The sequence below is a fragment of the Myiozetetes cayanensis genome, unplaced genomic scaffold (assembly GCF_022539395.1).
Source record: "Myiozetetes cayanensis isolate MyiCay16 unplaced genomic scaffold, myiCay2020 scf3, whole genome shotgun sequence".
NCBI classification, from domain to species: domain Eukaryota; kingdom Metazoa; phylum Chordata; class Aves; order Passeriformes; family Tyrannidae; genus Myiozetetes; species Myiozetetes cayanensis.
In genome coordinates, this window is record NW_026087521.1 from 20074819 (window position 1) to 20100933 (window position 26115).

The 26115-nt window shown below is 40.1% G+C and overlaps 1 protein-coding gene across 6 annotated transcripts in view; it reads right to left on the reverse strand.

The window, feature by feature from the left end:
• PLXNB2 (plexin B2) overlaps positions 1-26115 on the reverse strand; it is a 257415-nt gene that overhangs the window by 144547 nt on the left and 86753 nt on the right. The window contains exon 4 of one of the 6 annotated variants that reach the window (XM_050325009.1): positions 12548-12596. The exons of the other annotated variants lie outside the window; for them this stretch is intronic. The gene's annotated coding sequence lies outside the window, so the exon portion shown is untranslated. The remainder of the gene's footprint in view (positions 1-12547; positions 12597-26115) is intronic. 6 annotated transcript variants of the gene reach the window in all.

Sequence of the window (26115 nt, forward strand, 5' to 3'; positions counted from 1 at the left end):
GAGTCAGAAGGGGCTGAGAAACAGCAGGATTCTAAGTATACAATGAATTAAACATAACTGAAGTGCACACAACAGAAATCAAGAAACAGTCCATTTGCATCAGCTGTAGGTGTTTGTGAAAGAAAATCATGTCAGTGTTCGTCATGTTACAGGAAGCGTTCTGGTTGATTTGTAATTAAAAAGGAAGTTAATTGCATATAGCTACTGTAAAATTATGTAGTTAAAATTTAGGCAAACTATTGTTTTAACTTAATTAAAAGCCAGTGATTTGATTACTCTATACAGAATCCGAGTCTTGGAAAAAACCCCTATGAAATTGAACGAAAATTTTGCTTCCTCATTCTACTCCCCTCCAGCAAGCTTAATTCAAATGTTATTACTAGGTTTTTGCTGACATATCTTTTGAAGGCAGGACAGAAAGGCTGAAAAAGTGTGCTTGACAAGAAGGATAATTAGTCTTAGTTAAGCCAGACATTATCAAGAATTGCACTCCTAAATATTAAAGAGAACATTAACTTAGTAACGAATTTCAACAGGAAGTATTTTAGTGTTTGCAGCATGCAACAAAATAATTAAGAACAAAAAATGCTATAATAATATCAATTCTCACTGGAACTGCTTTCATGGGTCCTCTTTTCTTTTTTGTTTCTCAAACAAACAGATAAATATCTTAACTCTCCAATAGCACTTAAGTGATTTATAAGACTCCGAAGAAAAGAAAAAACCTTAAATGAAAGGAAACGCCTAGATAGAATTTGTCTCACCACTTAGAACATCAATTTTTCATTAGGAGAGCCAACAGCTGTGTCAGTGGCCATATCGACTCACATCAACTCCAGAAAATTATTTTGCAAAGTAAGAATGCCTTTGCATGTGACAAAGATGCATTAGGTCTCTCCTCAGGAGTTACATATGAACTGTATATTCCAGTGATACTATAGGAAATCTATACTCTAAAAGACAGTCCACCATAGCCAAAGGCATGCCTTGCAGCAAAACAAAAAAAACCAGAATAAAATCAAAGCCAGAAAACAGATCAGCAAGTGTTAACTAGCAAGCAAACTACCTTGGGAGACGTAGGAGAAATACTATGATACCGTGCTGACCACCGCAACACAGTTATTCCATCCTGCAGCCTGAGCCATGGCCTTTACCTCTATGTGGGTTACTACAAAAGGCAAGTTATATTCCAAAAGGTATTCTTTCTCTCTCTTTTTTTTTTCCCTCCAGTGAAAGAAACAGCATTGCTTTCTCTTCCCCTAGCAAATAGTTCAGAGTAGGAATGCAGAAAAAATGTCTCAAAGACTCCTCTCTGCTGGAGGGCTTAGCAGAAACCCAGCAGTCTCAATATAAACCAGATGTGTCACAACAAGTCTTGGGTGGAGAAATGCGTTCGCTCAGAGTCTGAGAGCACTCAGGAGGGACTGCTTCCTACAATACAGACACAGTAACAATTAAGGAAGGAGGGAGTAGGCTCTACAAAAATTTGCCAACAGGACTGATGACGAGTTTCTTTAAAGCACCCCCATCATTCATTTTTCAGTCTTTTTACTGGGCTCTGATGAGATATACACAGCATTCAGCTTGTGTTAATGACATATACTTTCAAAACTAAGAAGGGCCAAGGACCTCTTTTCCACAAGGGTAAGCAGGATAAAGTACATGATGATTTTGCTAGGAAAATCTAGAGTATTCTCATACTGACTATGATCTTGAAGCTATTTTGGCTTCCTCAAGGCCAGAAAACAAAAGCCAAATTTAATCTTGGTAAGTACATCTCACTAGCTCCACATAATTCAGAATTAAATTCTCTTATGACATAGATATGCAAGGTACTTAAAGAATATATGCCTGCCCCAGCCGATCCAGGAATCTCATCTTGAGGTAATTAGGAGTAGGCAAGTACTTAGGGAAATTAGTCATTAGTTTGCAAATCCAGACTCCCCGAGTCTCTTAGTTACAAGACTCACGTTGGTTTAGTTCACTCTTTCCCCACCTCCCTTCTCCCCATGTCCCCCACCACCTCCTCCCCCCACCTTTTGGGATGAACAGACACAGGGACAATGCTAGACAGCAGCAGAAATTTGGAAATTCTTGCGTAGATCATCCCACAATTAGTTTTGTTAGATGATGTACAAGGAAGAAAATGTTTGGGAAAAAAATATTTCTAAAATGAAAAAGAACCAAAGTAAAGAAAAGCAGAATAGCAGTAACACTCAAAACCAAAAGAGCTGGAAGTCCAGGGTGTAACAGATGTCAGGAAAGAGGGAAGAACAGAGCAGAGATAAAGAAACAAATTTTCATCTACCTCTCTGCCCCCAGTTTTGAATTTCAAAACGACATACAAAGTAGCTCTATTCCAGACAATGTAACAAGGACATGGACCCACCTGTAGCAGGTAATCTCTCCTTCCAAAAACTCTTTGCAGACATTTCAGGCCCAAAACACAGAGACCAGGCAATTAGCAAATCAGAACCTCTGTCTGGAGGCAAGCACATTCCAAATCCTGCTGTCATATGATGTAAATTTGCAAGTACAGTAATGCCGATGAAGATGCTAAGTGAAAACCACTTACACTGCTGTGTTGCAGGCTGAACTTGACTTTCTTGCCTCACACGTGTGTATCGACTCAGCATTACCACATCATCCTACTTCTTTTTTTGCATAAAGGGGAAGCTTATAAATATGCTGGAGGAATGCTGGACATCTCTAGGAGAGACCTGTGGTTTCCCACGAGATCCTGAGCCCGCCTATGGGGTTCCTATGTGTTGTGGTAATGGCAGCCATAGCACAAGCCTGAGCAGTACTCAGATACTGGCCAGGATCCCTCAGCTGACTCAGTCTGCAGCATGCTGTAAAATGTGAGAGTCTATGTGGTGTGACAGTTGGAGCTTAAAAAAAGGCAGGTATGGCTGTGCTGGGTAACTGGTGAGCAAGTGGGTAGCAGAGCCTGCGTGCCAGGAACAGAAACTTTAGTGCTAGTAACATTCCTTATCTATTACTTCATCAAGGAGCTGAGACCAATCCAGTGTGATCCAGGCTGGAAGTGGGCCAGGAGCAGCTACTTGGACATGGTGGAGGAAAAAAAATTACAGATCTGGGAACAGCAGCCAGAAACCCACACTGGGGTACTGATAGTGGTGACACCACTCTCCAAGTTGTAGGTTTTAGGAATCAGTTGAGCAGCACAGATGTGCCCTACTGGTGCCAGACACAGATGGGTACACAAACTTTGACTCCAAGTCAGACTTCAAGTTCATTTCATCCTTTTTCTGCATTAAACAAGCTATTTATTTGAAAGGATCATGTGGAGGGAAAATGGAAACAGATACTGAAGTGTTTGGCACTGTCAAGCACATGGGGATATTTCATGCATTTCTAAAGGGCATGCTCATGCCCTGGCATGCATGCCAGGCAGTTCACTGCAAGGCTGATCCTGATACACACTGAAGGATGAGTGAACAAAAGCATGCTTAGAGCACGTGGGCTGAATGAGCAGGAGAAGAAGCACATCAAGTGCTTTTGGAGAAGTCACAGTGTTAGGAGGTGTAAAAGGTCTCCAAAAAGCAGGTTGGGCACCATAGCTGGGACATCTACACTCACTTTCCATGCTGGGGACATGACGGTAAAGGGATCAGGTCAAGGGTCCTGGGTGCACCCAAGATTCAGAGGGCGAAAAGCCCTTTTCAGGTCACCAGTGCAACCAAAACAGCAGGGAGTGGGGATACAGGAAAGCATTGGGCAAGTCACCTCTCTGTCCCGTTCCCCTACATATGACACATTTTGAGGAACTCAAAAGTCATTTATAGATGATTTGGCTGTTCAGACAAATACATGTAAATGTCCTGTCAGCAGGCTAAGATGACTGCCTGCTATTATTCCTGTCTGTGGGTAGATAATAATACTATTTGGGAGACCCACTTCTGAGGTCAGCTCTGAGAAAAGTATTCCTAAAGGATCAGTTCAGCCAGACAAGAGACTCTCTTAGCTGCCAGCTATTTGGGAGGATAACAAACTTCCTAACTAACTTACTAGTGCAGATATTCAAAATTTGTTATCAACAAGACTTGAAGTAAAACCAAAGCTCAAACAACATGAATAATAGATGAAAATGACTTGTCCTCCTACACTCAACAGTACCTAGGGCTTTGACTGAAAATCCCGTTCTTTCCAAGACTCTGTCTCTCTTTCTTCTGCTCTGTATCCCAGGATGTTTGTACATGGCTTTGCTATGCTAGAGTTGAAAAGCTGTCCTGAGAGCTTGTGCGGCTATACAGAGGAATAGGTGGAACCATTTTGCAGAATTTGGAAAGATGAGTGCCAAAGGACTGCATTAATAAATACTGCAGCAAGCCTAAAGACATACTAGCAAATATATAGCAATTAATGCCGCAGCAACTATAGCACTGTGGTGCTGGAAACCTGAAATACATGCATGTAAACATGGATGGACAGACACATGAACACACTCTCCCAAAAGCCCATTTTAAGACATGCATCTTGGTGACTTGAACCCTCCAGCCAGAGAGTCTGAAAGATGAACAAAAAGAAGAAACATAAAAAAGTGACACATCTCTCAAGAATGTGGATCTGAATATCCTGCAGAGTCACAATTTTCCAGCTGATTTAAACTATTTTAGTATTACAGCGTTTGACAGCAACATTGTATGTAGCTTTAAGTCTAAACAGAGCTTGAACTGGGTGGGCTATTAGAGCAGAAGGAACCACCACCATAAGTTCAGTACAATAAATTTGTGCAAAAAACCCAACTATGAACTATGTGCACTAGTTTAGGCTTTTTTCTTTCGTAAGGGATTTGTTTGCTTATGTGACTACCATTATTCTGAACGGCAGTAAAACACACATGAAAAAAGATTACAAGTAAAAGAAACGTAAAATAGGAAGTTGAGGAACAGGTAAAACCGGATCTGAACAGTTTCACTTCATTACAAAGGAATTCAGACCATGGCTAGAGGATAAATGTAGGTAGTACGGTTCTTTTCTAAAGGAAAAAAATACCCAAACTGGTCTTACTTAAGGAATTAACTTGTTGACTTTTCATTCAGTCATAAGAGTACTCAACATTTTCTCAGTCTGACAAATGAGTTTGTTCAGGATATTTGGAAAACTGGCAGATTCACATCTTTTCTTCTCTGCTCAAATGGAACGATTATTATTGCAGACATTCAGAAATACTCAAAAGCTTTTAAAATTGTTTTTAAATTTTCCTAATACAGTTGGGGTGACAGGGGAGCAGAGGGAAGAAGGCTGGGGGAAGGGTTTGCTCAGGTAATGCTACAGAAGAATCATTAAAGAAAAAAAAGTTAAACCATCGTGACAGAAGTACCAATTCCATCCTGCTATACCAAGGATCAAAGAGCTCCAAAATTCTGCTCTGAATTAAAAAATAAGCAAAATGCAGTGCTGGCACCAGTCTGCCATTCAGACATCACATGTGTAATGCACATGAACAAATCTGGCCAATGCATCTTAAGAAGCATTAAGAGCATCAGCTGCAGAAAACGCATGGCACATGCTCAGCTCCTTCAGCTTTAGGCTTCCTGCACTGCTGTGGCTGCACATCGCTCCTCTCTGGCGTCTGCTGCTCTTATTCCTTGGCCTGCTCATGCCAGTGTAAGTGCTCAGTGGCATGAATAATGCCTGCACTAACTCACTGCCACAGCCTGTCATGCCAAGCCCTGACAAGTCCGGATGCTCTTTTAAAGTCAACTTCATCCTTAAAGATCTCCAGAATTACATCAGAGTGAAATTATGTAGCTGGTTGAAGTCACGATTATCCTCTTCTGACAACTACACCGCAATATTTCTAAGCTTCACCTATAAGAGAGTATTCTAACCCAAGCCTCTTTTAAACAGGAAACTATGCAGTTTTCCAGATTGAATTTTCATCCCCAGATTGAATTTTCATCCCCATGATTAATCAAAACAAACAAGTTTCTGACCAAGTAAAATCTGAACCTTTATCTCCTGAATTGAAAATGATGGTAGATTTATTTTTCCTGCAGTGACCACAGCAAACTCTTTCAAAAATAACCCCCTGCAAGAATTCTTGGATAAAAAAAAGTCACTTCCATTTTGCGCTCTGTGTAAGTTATAAACAATATTACTCAAGCTCTTAACAGCTCAAGTGGGAGGGTTTTCAAAAGAAGGTGTTTTTCTGGTTATTACTTGCCACAGTATTTTGGGGAGGGCAAAGCCTAAAATGAAAACTGAACTTCCAAATAAAGCTGCAGCAGAAAGAAGATAGGAGAACTGGCAGAAAAGACCAATCAATCAGAAATATCTTCCAAAATAGAAATGTCTACAAAACCACTGCAGTCAAATTATTGAAGTCCAAATTATGCATCTCTACTCAAACACCAGTCCAGCCACTATTAGGCAAGAAATTCAAAAAATGCATTTTTAAACACCTTCTCTCTGTTTTCTTGTCCTCGTCTCTCCTGCTCTCTAACCAAGTGAACAAACCATGAAATTATCTAGCTCCAAATCAACCCATCCATGCAATTATCTCACATTCCCCTGCAAAGTTTTATTTCTTAGTAGGAGTAAAATGAAAAACTTTAAAGTTTGTTTTAAAAGCCTATTTTACAGACTGAGATAAAATAGTACTGTTCAAATACACAGAAATTCCATCATTGATCAAAGTCTCTCAGTGTGTTTGAAAGCATATACATCAAATTCACAAAGTGAATTCCTGTGAGCAGGAATGTTTTAACCCAACCAACAAAGCGGATCTACTTCTCCTGAAATAAGGCTCCTTTTCTTCCTATTGTGCATAACACAAGCAAAACCCTTGCAGATTATGTTAGACCATCAGCAAATACAATTTAAAAACACAGAAAAAACAAAAACCAAACAAAAACCAAACCAAACAAAAACCAAACAAAAAACCAAATCAAAACAAAAAAAATAACCAAGAAAACTTGCCAGGGGGAGACCTAGAGACCTGAAAAATATGTGACATACAGCATCTCTCAGTCCTTTCCTTTTTTCAAATAAGAACACAGTGCTAAATCACATGTGATTCGACAGCTGAATGGGAAAGTATGTTGGTAGCAAGAGTGACTTCCCTCAGTCATCTGGTGTCACCCAGTGAGGAGAGCAAGACTAACCCCTCTGTCCCAATGGGACTTTGCAGGTTGTAGGCACAGCTGGGCACAAGATAAGTAGCAGCTCTACAGAGGCAAGGTCACAAGTTGATTCAAGAGGTGGAATGAGGAAACGGAGGGTGCAGCCAGAGGTTTTGCAATTTCATGGTTGGCTGAGATTTCCCACTGGATTGTGGCCTCTCCTTGTACTGAAGAGGAGACATGGATCCCCACTCACATATTGCACAGCTGTCCTGATTAGCAGTACCTCTTTATTCTATGGTCTTTACTCTACATGATTTTCTGGCACAAAATCTGTTTCATTGTGGATTTGTAGGAACAGAATATTTGCTCCCAAAAAACCCCCAACAAATCTCAAAAAAGCTACACAACCAGAATATACCTAATGTCATTTTAAGATACAAGACATGTAAGATCTAAAACATATAAAAGACTCATTTATCAGCAGACATATGTGATTCGCTCTACCTTTTTATAAACACAAAACCAACTCTTTTGTCCTCAAGCAAAACTAACATCTTATGAGATGCAGACACTGTGTTACACAGCCTTTTGCTCTTAAAAACTCTCTGGGAAAGTAGTTTTCAGTAGTTACAAGCTCCCAAAAAGCGTACAGGTCAGTTTGTGTTCTCGAGTTGGTAAATGACTGATGTAATTTGAAATCTAATCATAAACCCATTGCCATTTAAGCATTTTAAAGGTGTTGACAGGTAGAACATACACACTTTCATCTAAAGAACTTTAATGTAGCACCTTTCTTCTGAGAAAGTCTTATTTTTAAAAAAGAAAAGCTAATACATACAAAGAAGAGTAGACCAGGAGGAAAGCAAAACCTTTTAAGATGAACTACTGCAATGTTTCATTCATCTCAGAGTCATGAAAACCTACTGCTTATTCAAAAAGAGATTGTTCAATTGACCAAAAAGAGATGTATTTTATTTTAAATACCATAATATATTTTGCTTTTCAATCTATAAGTGAAATGTATCCTATATTCCCTGCTACTATGTAATTATGATTAGATTAGGTGGTTTCTTCTACTAGAGGTTCCCATACACCACATTCTTTGAGAAACTGGTGACAGAACTGGTTATGGGAAGGTAAGGGAGTGAGGATTCTGTTGCTAAAGGATAGGAAAAATCCTAATAAAGTATTTGCCTATTGGCTTTATTCCTGAGAGATGATAAAAATGCTCTTAAAGATGCAGTTCCTGTGTGCTCAGCAGGCAGAGGGGTGAAAGCCACAGCAGCATGGCATGAGCACACCAAGCAGGATGAGGAGAATGCAGCTGATTGTGCACTTCTCCAGTTGCAGATGTAGAAATGTGAAGCAATTCCTGTTACTACAAAATAAAGAGAGAAACAGACAGAGGAATGTAAAGACCACCTTTGCTCTGGGTGGTCCAGTGGAGACAGAGGTTTAAAAGGCATCCAATAAGTGCAAGCAGCATCCAAAACTACAAACAAACTTGAGATATGGTACAGTATATGTATCAGGTCTGCTATGGAGACGAGTTGTGATCTGAACTACAAATTTGGGCAGGTAGTATATGTTTTATACCCATGTGAACCGTTCTCCTTTCCCTTCTGCCCCATGAGGTCCTTCACCCCAGAAACGAGGTAGTCCTGACCTCAGCCCTACCCAAGACTGGCCAGGGTCCTGGACACCCTACTGCATCTGATCATTTAATGATCTATAGCGTCATTTAAGTAGTAGCATGTTCAGCACAATTCAGGAGACCAGTATTGCCTCACATGTTAAAAGAGTTCAGTATGTTTTTGCTGGTAAGGTATTTTACAGCCTTTGGTGTTAAGCATTAAAGGTGCTTAACTTGATTTGGAATATACCCATTTGAACATTATCAATTAATAATGCTATGTTGACTGAGAAAGTATGGCCATACTCCAGCAACAGTGACTGCCAAACGAAATAGGGGATCGATTAATGTGATGCTAAGCTACTCTTGGAAGACTCAAGGGCACTGAGGAGCCATGTGTTTCACCAGTGTTTGAAGAGACACAGACAAGCAGGGCTGGAACTACTGTTTTGACCTGGTACCACCACATTCTTGCTCTGCATCTGCAGGAGTTGTAATTTTCCTGCATCCCTGACTGGAGCATTTCAGCGTCGCCTCTCTGAAGGGAATGAGGACTGTGTGGCTGGTTTATAACAACATGCTATCTGGCAGGATATGTGATTTGACAGAAAAGAGTATAAAGATAGAAAACAGGCAGAAGGGAAGCGAAGAAGATCTAGAACAACAGGTACTTGAGTAGTACAGTGACAAGAAGCATACGAGCATCAACTGAAAGAAACAGTACATATGGGAATGAAAAAATACATGGAAATATACTTTAAGTCAGAAAGGATCAACTTGATTAATTACATTACTGCCTACACTTCCTACCACCTTTCCTTCTGATTCACACCTGCTATACTGCACCTACTTTAAATGCCAACAGAATAAAATTATTTATTTAGAGTATTAGTAATTTATTAGTTTCTTTCCAGCTTCCACAAAATATGAGGGATCTAGCTAAGAAATTCAGGAGAAGGATAGAGGGTAGGAGACACATGGCTTGGTATTCTACAGAATTTGCTCCAGCCCTCTGGCAAGCCTCTCACCCCCCAACACCCCCTGTATATTTTACTGGAAACAGTCCTTCTAAAGAGCTAGTTGGCATCTACAAATTTAGCTATTAGACACTACTCCAAGTAAGTGAGGCTCGTTTCTCTTGCAGGCAAAAGAAAGTGCTTTTGCTTGTTTCCCACCTCTCAAGTCTCATGGACTCCACAAACGATATAGATACAGTTTGTGAACATAAGTTTTTGGTTGCACCATTAATTAGCAAGGGTCTCTAACCTGGATAAAGCAATTCACAGTTCTTTACTCTGTGAGATAGTGAGAATTGTAGGCATAACATTACTTAAGTGGAATGTTTACTCTTTACTAACTTATATTCCTGGATAGTTTAATACTTCCCTCATAATCCATAAAACTAAAAATTCATACATTGATGAAGAAAGCATACTTTGATAAAGGCTGTTCATCTAGGCAAGAATATTCTACCATATATTGACACTACATCCTCATAAACAACATCTAAATATTTCTGGACTCACCTAGTACAACAGACTTTTAATTCCCCAGAGGTGAATCTAGAAGTTCAACAAGGTTTTTGGTGCTTATTTTAATGAATGCCCATAAATAATGAAAGTAGCTTATCTGTATATGCTCTGGAGAGACTGTCATCTATCAAGTCAATAATATCTGGTCAAGCAACTTTCAGACATTAAATTAAATTCTCTTTGGAGAGGATTCATCAGCTTTTGTATCTCCTTTCCTGTTAGAAATACAGCATCTCCCCCACTGATCAGCAAAAGAGTTGACAGGAAAATATTCTCTCAGCCATTTAATATTGTTAGAAGAGCAGCAGAGAGGGGAATCATGGTTTTGCATAGGCAAAAACTACCTGGAAATCCCCTGGTAACACCAAGATGCAAAGCAGCTGTGAAAAACAGAGGAGATTGATACTGAGAGCTTACAGTTAGCGAGTTTTAGGGACAAAGCTCCTCGTTCCCTAAAGGCATTAATAAGACACTCAAATGGCATAAGTAATGCATTGAGATGCTGCATAAAATCATAATATTTTTGAAAAGCAAAAAGGTGTCCTCTCTCAAGGGATACTCATGTAAAGATATTGTACATATCATTTAACAAATATGCAATATGCAGGCACTGTTCAAATATATAGCTGACTATCACAAAATTAGTTTACTAACCTTGGACAAAACATTAATTTTTTATCTTCACTTTCCCAAATCTCTGATTTTCCAAAGGCCCAAATAAACCAAAATCAAAAAAACAAGTCAAGAAATACCTTCCTCCCCTCCACATGCTTTCTCAGTCTTTCAAGTTGTCTAACGAAGAAGCAATTTATGGCTTTCTTTTCCAGCTACACACTTCAGAGTCAGGAGTTTAATTTCAGGGTAATCTTCCTTTAAATCAAAATGAACTTGTATACAGGACTGCACATACTAGAAAAGACTGACAGATATTTTGGTGTATTTCTTTAAAAACAGTAAGAAATAATTTACACACACCATTTTTTTATTAGTGCTTATAAAGCCAAATGGCAGCACTTATGTTTTAATAATATGCAATAAAGAGAACATTGTTTTCCAATGACTATTCTAAATTAGCAACACTGCTGAATGCTAAATGCATAAATATTTTATTCCAAAACCGGCTTACATAGCCTGTGGTTTACAGCTCAAGAAAGCTGACCATTTATAGTTGACCTGTGATGATCAAACCACAGTACATTAATTCTGAAATCTATTTAGTACTATTTCTGCTTTCAGAAATACTCATGATAACATTTCCTAAACAAAACAAAACAAAACAAAACAAATATATTCCATCTTAATCATATACCTATGACCACAAGGCTGGCTTTGTAGTCCGCTATTACACATTTCCCTTTAGAAATAATTAGAAATCATTTGTTCTTACTCTTCACATCAGCAATTGCAGTATGTTTCTATCAATCCTTGGATGACAAACTACAACCAAGAGTTAGGACACCTGAAATCAGGTCTAGGCCACTGAATTGCAGCACATTGTTTTATAGACTCTACTTTCCAACAAAGCCCAAGTAATTATTAAAAGGTGCTAACTTTCACAGTATGCATTCTATTTGAGTTGGACATGAATTCAGATTACTGTTCTAAATCCAAATCCCCTCGGAATAATCATTCTACTTCCTGGTTTCCACCAACACCTTGCAAATTCTCAGTCCCAGGATCAACAGGATCACAATCAAGTATTTCTCCCTCCTTTCAAAAACCTCCTCCTTCTCTGCTGAAGGAACTGAGGTTTTCAGAAGAGGTGGTAAATGATCCCCAAGGTCTCCAAAACAGAAACAAATAAAGTAACACTAATTCAGGGTGTTTTCCTTCCAGGAAAGTGGCTCCGTATTAGTACTCAGGACTCAGTCTCATGAATGCTTTACCAAGTCCTAGCTCTCCTCCCTCTCACACAGTGTGACAGCTTCATTACCGAAATGCCAAGAGATGTCCATTTTTCCTATATGGAAGTATATATTCAAAGGTGCTGTTTCTGTTCTGAGTATTTTTGAGTACTCCCTTTGATCACAAGCATTTGGAGTCTCTGAGTAATTTTAGTAACTTTATAGAAGATATGAAAACATATAAACACTTGCACTTATTTAAATACTGCTCATAAGGCTCTTACACACAAGATTTTTTTCACATCCAAAAATGTGTTTCAAAGCATCATGTTTAACCTCTAATGTGAAGGAGTAGGGAAACAAGAGAAACCCTACTTTGCAGCATAAAGTGTAACCTCAGAACACAGTTAAAAACATATGGAAGCTGATTATCAGAACACTTGCCTCCATTCCAAGGCTGCCTTCCAAAGCACCATTTCATTATTAGGTTATTCTGGAAAAAGAAAAATAAATCACTAAAAGTCTTAAAAGAAAGCTTCAGGTTTTTTTGACATTAGCTTGCTCAGCTAATGAGCTAACATTCTCTTTCAATTAATTCTCTAATTTGCTCAGGCAGTTAGTAGATATATACATCTTCATATTACCTGAGACACCTTTCAAATTATTCTTGTGTATTTATACTATTTAATCCCTTTTGAGCCAGTGACCTAAAGTTGTTTTTAAGCACTTCTTGCCCTTTTATCTAGTTTAAATATAACCAGCTTCAAAGAAAACTCGTGCCTAACACACCCAGCCTTCCACTTCAATAGATGCAGTTTTGAAGATAGCAAGGGCCATGATGAATTATTACCACCACAAGGCTGATCACTTCATATAAAAACCAGTGTAAGGTTGTGTTTACACCTATTATACATGTATTACTGAAAGGCAAAGAGAAAGGAACTGAGGCACAGGGAGAGTAACAGGGTACGTTGGCAGAAAACCCCTTAACCCCTGGGGTAGGGGATAGGCCAGGATCAGATACAGGAAAATAAAAAAAGAGAGAACAGATTGGAGGGAGCAGGGCTGAGATGCAGGAAGGAGCCAGGTTAACAAGATCCTGCAGGATGAGGTTGCAATGCAGCCTAGGGAAGTAGAAAGTCCCATCTCAGCTGGAGGTGATCCTTGATGCTTTAAAGTGTCCACACAGTGTCACATGTGGGCTACGCTCCCCAACTCTTCTTCCATGTCTCCTGATGGTCAAAAGGAGTCGTGGGCAGTCAGGATTGTCCCTGGTCTGGCTCTTGGTCCACGGATTGGCTCACACAGAGACCCTGCCAGACCTGCTTGCCCCTATCTATGCAGCACTTCCTGAAGTGCCCCTTTCTGGCCTCCTCTCTGCGTATATTATATTTTTTTACACCTATGCAGTTGACCCAAAATATATTAATTTGGTGTTAAAGTAGGTTTCATTTCCCTGTCAAGGGCTGTCCTGCTCATGGCCTGAGAGTCCTCTCCACTCCATTGTTGACTCTACACAAACATTGTATCATACCTAGCAAGTCTGAAACAAACCCAGCTGTCTAGGTGATTTATGTGCATTAACAGTCTTGAAAATACATTTTAAAAGCCGGTAGGATCCCACAGATGCCTAAAAGTCCTCCTGCCTTTTAGCTGTACTCCAGTTTTGGAGCTATGGAGTAAATGTCCCATCACCCACAGGAAGTTTCACCCACACACTCCCTCTGACAGATAGAACTGTATTCAAAATCAACACCCCAGGAGCACAACCAGCAGGTTATGCCAGCTGTATTTATCATCCACAACTGTGCTGCCACAGCCTAAACTAATCATGAAGAAAGGCACTTTGTAGCTTCAGAAGTCATCCTAGGCTCTAAATTTTAAAGAAAGAGTTTTGTTCCTCATAGCTTCCTTCTCCATCTCAGGCATCCTGAATGCACTGTAAAATCATCATCACATTTAGCCCAGATCCCTTTGTACTAAGTAAACGTAAGCCACATAGAGACAAGTCACTGGTCTGTGCCCTGACTTTTCCAGCTGCTCCAGGTGCTTGGAGGGAAGCATCAGGTTTAAGGAGGTAGGAAATCAGAGCACAACACTCTGAACAGGGACATATTGCACAAGCTTATCAACTCACATCTTCTAGGGATGACAGTATAATATGCAGTAATTTAGGTTTTTCTACTGGCAAACTAATGCGCCTCACCCTGAAAACAGTCCCTTGTTTGTACAGTACAGTTATTTCATTATGTCAATTAAAATAATCCTGACCTGTCAAGAACCTCAAGGTGCCTATAAGCACACAAACCCCAAGTTTTTGATACAATTTTGGAATGTCGTTGTTAAGCTACTGACTGCTAACAGATGCAACAAAATATATCCCTTGTTACTGTTAAAGGAACAGTAGGAACGTGCCATCTTAAAGGAAAGCTTAAAACATTACATATACTGAGACTATCTGTTGGGTTCCAAAGATTTATTGGGGTTTTAAGAACCTTCTCTTGAATAATCACTGTCTTGGGCTGGAAAAAAAGAGTCCTCTCAAAATGCAGATAACCTCTCTCACTCACTTGTAACAAGGAAAGACATATGATGTGAAATGCTGAACACCACCAGAAAGAAAAACAAGGCCAAGAAGAATAGCCTCCACTTATCTTTGGAGGCCTAAAGATTTTCTAGGTCTTCACACTGACTGAAGAGATCTTTATCCTTCTGCCTTTTGTTTGCTTCTCTGACTTTCATTTTTCCTTTTCTCCTCCTGTGCCATATTTCACCCTTTTACAACTGTGTACAAGGTTGGCATCCTGTCTGCTCCTGCCTCTGCTCCTCGCTGGAGAAACTGCTTCTGGGTAGAGATGAAAAATAGCTCCAGCCTATCCCACTGCCATCAACATTTTCTTCTCCTGTGCATGGAAACCCATCCATCAGCTCCTGATAGTGTGCAGATAGCTTCTGTAGTATGCAATTTCTTCAGGGTTTGGGTTACAGCCCCCCAAGTGAGTTTCTACAGCAATGTTTTCCACAAGCCTTGTTACCATGCTTTTTTTGACTATTTTTTCCTTCCATGAGCTTTCTTACCTTTTACTATGTAAGTAAATGAATAAATACATCAAAGATAAACAGACACTGCCAATATGAGAGTTGGTATACCAGTAGTAGGTGGGAAAATATTACTCCTAGATGATTGCTTTGATAAAACCAAATTGTACCGCCCATTACAAGGATACATGTTTTGAATTACAAATTAAGACACAGTAAATGATCGATTTCTTGATATAGACTATATAAACAAGGTGGTCTGCAGCTCCAAAAAGAATTACTTTTCATGTAATTCTATATATCCTCCCTTGTTCTCATTTTCCAAACCCAAGCAAACAAAACAACAGGAGCAGCTGAACTGAATTAGTGAGCATCCAAAAATATCCAACCCATCTTTCTTAAACACACAAGAATGTTTCTAGTTTGCCAAAAAAGAAGCAATATTTTTAATACTGCTACCCTCAAAGACGCTCCCTCTTGGCTGTCTGAATTACAAACTACTGTTTTAGGGAGATAAAACAAAGAATATGTGAAAACACAACCATGTATAGAATGAGCAACATAGGAATGAGTTGACAGCCATATCTGTACTGTCCCACATCCTATTTTTATTAATTTTTATTCAAATAAATGGTCTGTAAAGTTAAGAGGATTTTTCCAGAGTAAAATCTCAGTGCTTAGCTCAGGGTTTTGTTGGGTATTTTTGTTTTGTTTTACCTATAACTTTTCCTCCTATTTGCCAGGCTGGAGTTATCTGCAAGGTATTTTTACCTTCCAAGAGCAAGCTGAAATTTTTCCATGGGATTAGTGGCAGAGGAGACAATAATGAAAATTTCTTATTAATAGCAGAAGTGAAGGAAAAGAGGTGAGTGGAGCTATTGAGCTAACAGCTTAGAAGAGTTACATCATTTATATACTTTTCTGAGCGTCCATTTAAGGTTTCACTGAAGCATGGTAAACCTCATACTGAGGAATGCAAGGGAAACAAAGAAATCTGGAAGCACTAGTCATGTTGAAATCCAGATGTTAACATCAGAAGAAATGCTCTCGTGTGGTGTCAGGGTCCAGTGAAGACACATTTGAAATACTGGGCCTAATCATTTATTTACAACAAAAACATAGCCAAGGCCAAGTCCCAAAAACCTGCAGGAATCCTAACCATTGCAAACTATTCTGGGAGGCAGCATAGTGCGTGTTTAGGCCATATACTGAGTATTTACAGAGCAAAAATATTTTCCATCAACTTCAAAGGGAGTTAGACATCACGTATGAGTGGTTTAAACTGGAAGAAGTCCATGCATACAGCATTATGGTTGGCCTTGATCATGGGACTTCCCTCCTGCAGGAGGAGATTAAAATAGAACCACCTAGACAAGCAACTACAGCGTGTTGCATTTGGAGATACCTTCTCACGGATCATATACACACATGCAAATGAATTAAGCAAGAGACTTTGTTGTTTCTCTACTGTGATCATTTCTGTTTTTAAATGCCTGGGTGGTGTTTGGAAACTATGGGCAAAAGGTAACTTGGTAGAACGACAAACAGATTTGGATTTTGAGGTAGGGCAGGGCAGGGCATTAAAATAAAGCCAAGTGGTATCTTCCTACCATATAAATCTAAATATGTTTTGAGAGGCCGTGGGCTGAACTATGGAAGCATTTGTGTATTTTTTCTTTTATTATTTTTTTTAAACAAACAATAAACCTCCAACCAGTGTATCTTCTGGTTCTGTTTTGTTTTGTTGCCTGTCCAAACACACAGTTTAAAAACACAGGAAAGCCATACAAGGCTCCCTGGGTAGCAAGGCAGGAAAGGTGAAACAATGACCAGTGCTCAGAAGCCTCCCTTCCAACAAATTATCCAGGTTTATAGCTCTGAAGGACACCTCACACCGATCCTGATGGCAGGGCTGTTTGCCAAGCCTAGGGAAAGAAGATCAAAGGATACCAGCACTTCAAGAGAAGGGAGCACTGAATGAGTTCAGAGTCACTGCCCTGTGCCTCCAGAGAAACAAGCTGACTGGTTGGGAGCACCAGAATAGGAAAAGCTGCACCATCTGATAAAAAAGCCATGAGCAAGTCAGATTGGTCTGAAATACAGGCATATACATCCCTTTCTGCTCTGCTGAAGTGCAAAATACAATTTTGCAAGTGAATCAGTGACAGTTTTTGGAAGGACTTTTCCACTCGCTCCTGTCAGATGCTAAATGAGACTCTTAAGAGGAAAGCTGTAACAGGTGCCCACCCATCAGACCTGCCAGGGGTCCCCCAAGGTAGAGCCCAAGGACCTATTACTTCACAAGCTCCTGCCTTCAGGGATGCTGCACTGGAGGATGCATGTGGGCAGAGATGACAAAACTTCTCACCTTATCCAGTACCCAGCAAGAGCCTGAGAGAAAGAAGGTATGCAAATGGTCCAGGAAACTGTTTCCTTACAGAAGTAAAATGCTGCAGTTCAAAGCTTACTTATTTGGCTATTACCTTGTATCAAAAACTACGTCTGCAATCAGAGCCCTTTAAATAATGCATTATAGGCCTATCACTTTGGAAAAGTGCATTGCAGTACTAAATGAAAAAAGATATTAGCTTTATGTATTTATATATATATAAATCACTAGTTGATGAATAATGAATTAAAATAAAACACGATGCATGTCTGGAAAGCTTCCATACAAAACAAAACTGAAAAGGCTAAGAATAACTAGTTAAGTAAAAAAAATTGAATAAAATTAAATCATAAACATCATAAAGTATAGAAACAAGCATATCAATTCACCCTGTGAAAATTCGCAGGCTAATAAAAAAATACACTTTGAAAAGAAAATACATTGCACAATCAAGGCCAGTAAATCAACACGATGGAGACAAAGATCAGACATTTAGTGGCTAGCAGAAAATCTCATACAATGATAGCAGGAATTAAGCCAAAAGCACCAAACTGGTTAAAGGATTTAAACTCAGGTATCACTGGGGCTTTGGACAAGATCTTTCTTCAAGGGGTATCTGGAGTGGTACACTGCCCCCCAGCACTTGCTACCCTGGCCCGGCACAGTCCAGGGGGAAGGCACACTAAAGTCCCGCACATCATTTTTGCACGAGGTCATTTCTTTGCTCTATCAAACAAAGTATCTCTTGTTACTGTAATTCTTCTTGGACACTGCGGTTGGTTGGAGTTATCCAGTGGAGCTCACATCACTCTGGGTGGGAGCAGATCTGACACAGAAGGAAAAAGTACAGCTCAGCTGTTCTGCCCAGCCAGCTCAGCCTGCCCACACTGATGTCCCCCAGCAGCTCAGCTGTTCAGGGAGCAAACACAGAGCTTTACCCTAACGCACACACTTTTCCCTACTGCCGCAGAATATCATGTACTTTTTCATATAAAAAAAAGTATGCAGTGAGACAAAGTATGTGTGAGAGTAAACATAGATGGAAAACTGTGCTGATATCGGAGAGAAAAATCCTTTGTAAATATTACAGATAGAGAAATTGTTACTGTCTTATACGTTTTCCATCCTTGCCTTCTGTGCAAAGCTTGAGACCATCTCTAGGACAAATAACTTTTCAGAAGGCCTCCAATAGCCCTAAATACAATGCAAGAAAGGCAGAAGTCAAAATTATTTTGACCTTATAAATAGTGCCTCCCATTTTCTGCTTTATGAGGAGTATAAAAAAATACATAAAATATAAGATAGTCTCAAAAAGTCAATTTGGACTGAGTTCCCCAGGCATAGCAGTGAAAAGGCTCATGTTAGAGAAGAATAATCTGTTTACTACATGTATTTGGTAAACCTTTCCCAGCACTGCTGTGTAATAGTTCTCAGGAGTGATACAGCTTATTTTTGAAGTACTCACTAGGTTCAGTGAATAGTCAAACTAAAGTTTGAATATTCAAACTTCAAAATCAGTCTTTTTGTAGCCAAGCTTGCCTCCAAGAATAAGAAACCAAACTGGGTGCGGGGGGAGGAGAAAGGACCTCATCTTTGATTAACTTTGCCATGGGAACTGCAGGCACAAGCAAAATCAGTTTTTGTTCCTATTTGTATATTTCTAAATAGAAACACCGTAGAAGAGATACAGGTCCTTGCTGTGCTATTTGCTGCTGAAACCAAAATGCTGGAGCACATCTTTCCTAACATTCCATAGCAACAGCATGGAAATAGCTCTCACAGTGAGCCAACTAACCTCTTTTTATCAGCCAAGAAAACCAGGCACTTGGAGAATGCATTTAATCTTCTCTGAGGTGGAGAGCTCAAGGGCTGCAGTGGATAACAGTGCAAAGTGTTCATTTTCCCTCTACTGATTACGAAGAAAGTCTGGATTTTTCAGTTTCTACTGTATTTGCATTTTCACCAAGAAACATTTCATTCCATTCCCCTCCCAAAGAAAAACAAGCAAAGCTCTTAGCGTTCCCAAACTGGAACATTCTTGCCAAAGAATTTAACACATTAGATTTAACCTGGCAAGATTCAGGAGACTTGATGTGAAAGAACTCAACTAGGCAGCGATGATGACAAAAGTGTAGCTTAACAGCTTATTGACTAAGAACTGTTTTCACATCAGGAGGAAAAGAATAAACATTTTTTTACATGCCAGATACGAAACATCCAGTAATATAACTATACATATGGTTGACTCTAGAGTAGACCTTGGGATAACTGTAAAGTAACAAATAAGTTTCAAGCCATGAAGTGTTTTTAAGGTATTAGGCCATCAGCTAAAGATTATGAGGTGGATGGAAAAGTTGTGAGACCAAGTATAAGATTTGGAGTTCAGAGTACAGAAAGTCATGTCCCTTTGAAAAGGCTTGGAGCCCTACTGCTTCTTATTTCCCTAACAATGTAATTTGGCTTGACAAAACCAATTCTGTCTCCTCATAAGCCCTGCTTCTATTATGGTATGATACATGGTTTGACATACAGCATCTTCAGATGAAAGACAAATCAATTCTCTGTTCTGTCCCAAAACCAAAATATAGTTTTGTGTTGGGCAATATAGTTTTCAGAAAGTTACACTAGGTCAAGCCCTACCCAGCAGAAATGTTTCTGTTCTGAAGTGCTCTGCTAAATGTTTATCCATCCTCTTCCTCCTTTCTTATTGTTCCTGCCTTTCTGTTACAAACCATTGTCTTCTGATGCATCAGACTAAGTGAATATATATCATGCAGAAAGCCAGTTTTAATTTGCTCTCCTGTCCAGTTGTAATCAATTCTTCTCTCACCCTTCTAAATATTCTCTTTCCATTCTAGAGCAATGCTACAACATTTGTGTTGCTCTCAGTAGTGTGAAATTCCCTCACTCCCTTTTCCTTACCAGACTCTAGCTATGTGTTCATACGAAGTAGAAATGTTGATACAAGATACAGGATGGGGAGGATTGTGATGAGAGTCTGAGAATCCCACCTCAAGCCCGTTAGTCCATATAGAACTCAAATGACAAGATTTACAAGGGGTGCACTGATTGATCTGAGAAGCCAGATGCTGCCTGCTGCTTCAAAAGGCTGAGAGACCTGTTGAGATTGCACTAGAGCCAGAGAAGGATGTGTACCCTGAAACACATGGGAGTAACTGAGCTCTTAGGTTAAGTGTAAGATTTGGTGTAGCTTTGCAGCTGTGCTGCCCTGGCTCCCCTGCTGCCAGACTGCTTGGAGCCAGGTGTTAACCAGTGTTGCAGCAACATATCCTGACAGGAGCTCGGTATGGTCTTAGCTTTCTGCATGTTACTCCAGACCTACAGGCTTTTTAAAAGCATATCCTCTATTAGCTATTTTAGTGTGCTATAGACCTTTATCTCCATTCTTTTTTGCCAAAATATCTACCAAAAAATTTGATATTTTTTTTTCATATAAAAAGCTTATCCTGCCTGATTCTTTTGTTAATGTCCCTTGCCATTTTTTGTAATCTTACTTCTTTCTGGTGACAGGCACACTGAAATATGACTTTAGTCTTTAACATATACACACTTTGGGAGAAAACTAATTGAAATATTTCTAGGTATGGAATGTAGAAATACAAGACTGTGAATTACCTAAAAAGCAATCCAACTGGATTTCCACAAAGTCCCACCTTTCTTTGCATCACTACAAAAACTATTATTTTGTCAAGGTGTTACCAAGGGATGTGTAGTCCATTTAAACAATAGCATAACACATTGGTGGCCCATGTCAAAGGCTAAAATCAAACTAAACTAAATCTGTAAGTGAATTAAGATAAACCATTTTGCATCAAGACTCAAGGGACTAAAGTTACAAAGAAGGGATTTTTTTTTTCTTTTATAGTCTGCCGTTACTTTTTGGCAGTTAGGAACAAAGAGCCACCCTTAAACAGAGTGATTGGAGAGCATCTTTAAGCGGGCTCTTTCATTCCTTTTTGGGAACCTGAACAATAGCAACTGTGGTAAAAGCAACTTCAAGTCCCAGTAAATACATTATTCTCATTTAACTAATGTTTTCCCGATACAATTGGTATGTAACAGGTTACAGGAAAAGAAAATTGCATACAACAGGGATCATGCGGTCAAATATTGAAAATATATTCCATGACTGTTCCACAACAATAAAAAATGTTTCTACAAATACATGAACAACAAAATAAAGGCTAAGGAGAATCTCCATCCTTGGAGAAGCATAGGGACAGTGGATGAGGAAAAGGCAGGGAAGATTAATGCCTTCTTTGTCTCAGTCTTTAATAGTAAGACCAGTTGTTCTCTGGATACCAACTCCCTGAGCTGAAAGACAGGGATGTGGAGCAGAATGAAGCCCTATAATCCAGGAGGAAATGGTCAGTGACCTGCTACACTGCTTAGACAGGCACAAGTCTATAGGGCTGAACGGGATCCACCCAAGGCTACTGAGAGAGCTGGCAGAAGTGCTCACTGAGCCACTTTCTGTCATTTATCAGCTAACTGAGGAGGTCCCAGCTGACTGGAGACTACAAATGAGTTGAGATGGGACTAGCAGAATGGCACCTGCACAACCAATTCTCTATAATTGGGAACCTGAGCCCTGTAATCTCTTTATCATCCTGTCAGTGAGTTAATGGTCATTATCGTGAACAGATTCCTATTTTATCAAACAAGTCAAGGCATCACTGGTCCTTTTCCTACGATAACAGTAAGGCTTTACACTATAATTAAAATTAGTACAATTTTTCAGCTTTTCCTAGGTTTAGCCACAACCTTTCAACTTGCAAACACCACCCTGAAAGTCTTAAAGACACTTGTGTAGTACACTATTCTCCTTATGACCAAACCTCCCTTTCCCTCTCTTATTCCCTCTCCTCTAAATACACTGAAAAAGGCTTAGAGGTGGAAACAATAGAGGAAACACATAGCTGAGAAAAACATTCCCTATATACAGTGTAACGCTACCATCCAGAGCAGAGCAAGCAGAGCTTAACAAGTGTTTTTGTTTCAGATTTCCAAAACTCCAACATATGTTTCTTTCCTTTATCAGCACTAAAAATATTCTAATATCCTCAAGTCAACAGTTACATATTTTCAAAACAGAAATCTCCCACTGGGCTTTGTTTGTTATCAGCAAAAGTAATTTTGCAATATTTTGCCTTCAACCTCCCCTCCCCCAAGGAGCAACCACCAACCACTGCTGATATCTTTAATTTTTCAAATGTTTTACTTTGTCTAAACAAACACAGAAATCAGTTTTCATTCAAATATGCAATGAACTCAAGAATTGGACTTACAAAGGTCTTTCTTTGTTAAGTTGGGGTTTTTTTTCAGGTTCAAAATATCTTTTGTATTTAAATTGGATGGTAGCGATGGTTTGGTTTTCAAATGATGCTCTTAATCCTGCCACTAAATTAGAAAATAAATCAAGAAATGAACTGTAGCTAAGTGTAAGCACATGTAAAACTGAGCACACTAAGACTATGCAGGGCACTGTTGATCTTGGACCCTACAAGGAATTTTATTGAAAGTTCAGTGATCTTCAGGGGTGACTCCCTCAACCTCATAATTTTTTGTGTTATCTCAGGACACTTCACATACAGCAAAATGAAAAAAAAAAACAAAACTGAGTCTCAAGTCAGCTTCTGCAATAGCTTCCAGATAAGTGTTACTATTGCTTCTTCTCAACTGACAAAATTTAGTGAACTGGGGAAACGAAAGAGAATACAGGGAAGGAATAGCTTCCCTCAGGGAAGTACGCGAAGCCTATGTGCATTTTACTGTAGTCCTTTCTTGGGACAGAAAACCCATTCAGGATGCAAATCTATTAAATATGGAAGCTGATAAAACACAATGAGAGCAGTGTGGGAAAAAAAGAAAATAAAGTAGACAGTGAATGTTGCCAGCAGTTCCTATTTGCACCAGTGTCCTCCCTAAGGAATAGCCACTGAAGAGGAAAGTCAAGCACTGTAGGCTGCCAATACACATGAACATCATTGCTGCGTCTACCCAGGGTCAAAATCAAACCTGTGACCAGTGGAGGAAGGCTCTGCACTGCAGTACCATTCTCCACAGCCTGCCCTCTTTTCAAAACCAAATTTAATCAGTATGAAAGGAGGTACTGCCAGCCAGCTAGACACGTTAACAACTCGTAATCTCCTATGTATTAAAGGAGGAAGCTGAAGCCAAGATTTTACAGTATGATTGATAGTTTCTGGTTGTAGAGTTCAAGGTACTGTGAAGAAATGCTGAGTTCAGCTTCTGAAGCAAAAATAAATACTAAGAAGAAAATAATCAGGCTCCTTCAACATCCCTTAAGCTAAACCAACTTTGTGTATCCCAGTCACTGTTTTAGAATGGTTGCCATGAGGCCCTTGAGAGAACTACCTCGGGAAATTAATTAAGCTCTAATGCATCCCATTTAAAAGCTGGTGTCCTTGTTTTAGGTTGCACTTCGATCTTTGCTCAGCCGGCCTCTGTGGGTGGGGTAAAGGTGCATTTAGAGATGGGAAAAAATAAAAGGTCTTTCCCGAGGGCCTGGGCAGGTGAGCAAGTTTCCCTGAGGTAAGCAAGGGCATAAGCCCATGGGTGTGCTGCAATGGCCCCGCTGCCTGCTCTTCCCCTACAGTACACACAAGGCATCCTGCTGCAAACACACACACTGTGGGTACCATCGCCACCCCTGCCGCAGCTCACCCCGCAGCCTGCCTTCCCTCAGCACCCACTCAAGCCATTGTCACATGCTTCAACAGGGACAAGAGGCTGGCTGCCCACCCCACAGCCCCATCAGTGCTGCGTGTCTCATGGCTGGACTGCTGTGGAGTCACTTCACCTGTGAGAAGAGCTTGACTCCCTGGAGGAGAGTAGTGGGCTTATCTGGAGCAGGGTGGGCTTGGCATGCCTCTGCTGTGTGACACCAGGCAGACATGGGCAGTTTAGGTCAGCTGATTTGCTGCTGTTGACTGTGAGGAACGGGGTCCAAAGCCACCCAACAACGTTTGGGTTTTGGTTAGGTCCCTGTGTGGCTCTCACATACCAATGATCACTTAAATATAATCAAACATTGTTCACTCTGCATCACAACAGGTACAGCTTGGTCTTCACACAGGTCTTGTCTCTGCTCTCCATCTGTGCTTCCCAAACCTGAGATCACCCTTTGGCCTCCTGCTCACCTTCAGAGCAGCTGCTCCTCTCCAAGTCATCCAGCCTGGATGGCCACCAGTGCATTATCCAAGCTGGCAGCCACTCTGGCCGAACACCCAACACAGCAGCTGCCCTCCAGCAACAGTCCAGTGATACCAAGTGCCCACCTGGGCACTGTATTGACCTCCACTACCTTTGGTTCCTCGATGGACTGGGGTGGGGCCCTAAAAGAGCTAATGAGCACTTTGGCTGTTCTTGTGGAAGGGGCAGAGACAAGACCAGGTCCATTTTCATATAAAGCCAAAAGATAAATTGGCAGAAACGACAAAGGGACAATCTGAACAGTCTTATTAGTCTTCAAAGGCTAATGAACCCTGCTGGAAAGGGATTTAAGGGAGCATATGACAGCAAGGAATACTTGTCTCAGCCCACGGAGCTTCAAGTCTCCCCCTCTCCTGACATCTAATATGCCCCCCCAAATTGATCTCTGCATGTAGGGGCCGTATTAGATAACTTACACTGCTTAGCTGCTTCTGGGGATACTTTTGCACCAAAAAGATGCTAGTAGCAAGAGTCACTCAGGTCACCTCCCCTGTTCTGGCATTGCCTGAATACCAGAAGGTGGTAGAAGAAGATGTTTCCTTTGTCTTAATATTTAACAGCTTGTAGATCTTTGATGTGTTTATGGTTCAGCCTGAAACACCTGAAAGAGTCTGTGTACTAAGCATGCTGGGCTTATTCAGCAGAACCTAGTTTTACAAGTGAGATGAAGCTCAGCCTTCTTTCCACACTCACAGAAGATACACATTCAGACTTAAAAAAAAAAAAAAAAAAAAAAAAGAAAGCAAACCTTCAAGTCCTTTACTAACCAGAGATGCAAATCAAATGGCACTGGCAGACTATTCTCCTTTCTCAGTTCAATTAAGAGTTTCCATGCAGAAAATGTTTTATGTGCCCACTGAATTCTTCTTTCCACAGCATCCTGTTAAACTCTCAATTAGAAAACAAAACAAAAAATACAGTACTGTTGCACTATCTGTTTTCATGCACAGGTGGGTTGGGAACCTTCTTCATACCCACATACCTATAGGGCAACCATCCACCAAAGAGAAACCTAAATTCCATGGATTTACTGCAGCAGCTTTGAAGCATGTAAGCTGCCAAACCATTCAGAAACTTAATAGATTTGTTTATGGACTAGACAAGGCTTAATTAAACCAGGCAGCTCTGAAGAACAGTAAATCCTCTCTCTTTCTGTCTTCCCCTCCCCCCTTTTTTCCTAGAGTATCTTTCTCCCATTGGCTTTCCTCTTCCTAATAATCCCATCACAAATGACAGATATGTTATCAGTCATCACTGGGATTTGACACATTCTTAATACCTGTCATGACAGCTCTGAAGTCTGCATGCTACTCCATTGTATTCCAAA